The following is a 210-nucleotide window of genomic DNA, read 5'->3' as shown; positions in this document are numbered from 1 at the left end:
TAAGAGCTTGCGTATTTATTTATTTACTTACTTACTTACTTGTTTATTTATTTATTTATTTATTTATTTATTGAAATATTTGGGTTTTTTTCCCTGTGTTTTGTCTCCCAGATTTAAGGTATCATTTAATAAGAGCTTGCTTATTTATTTATTTATTTATTTATTTATTTATTTATTTATTTATTTATTTATTTATTTATTTATTTATTT

Source organism: Geospiza fortis, unplaced genomic scaffold (assembly GCF_000277835.1).
Source record: "Geospiza fortis unplaced genomic scaffold, GeoFor_1.0 scaffold400, whole genome shotgun sequence".
Classification (NCBI taxonomy): Eukaryota; Metazoa; Chordata; class Aves; order Passeriformes; family Thraupidae; genus Geospiza; species Geospiza fortis.
Note: the sequence above shows the minus strand (reverse complement) of the source record.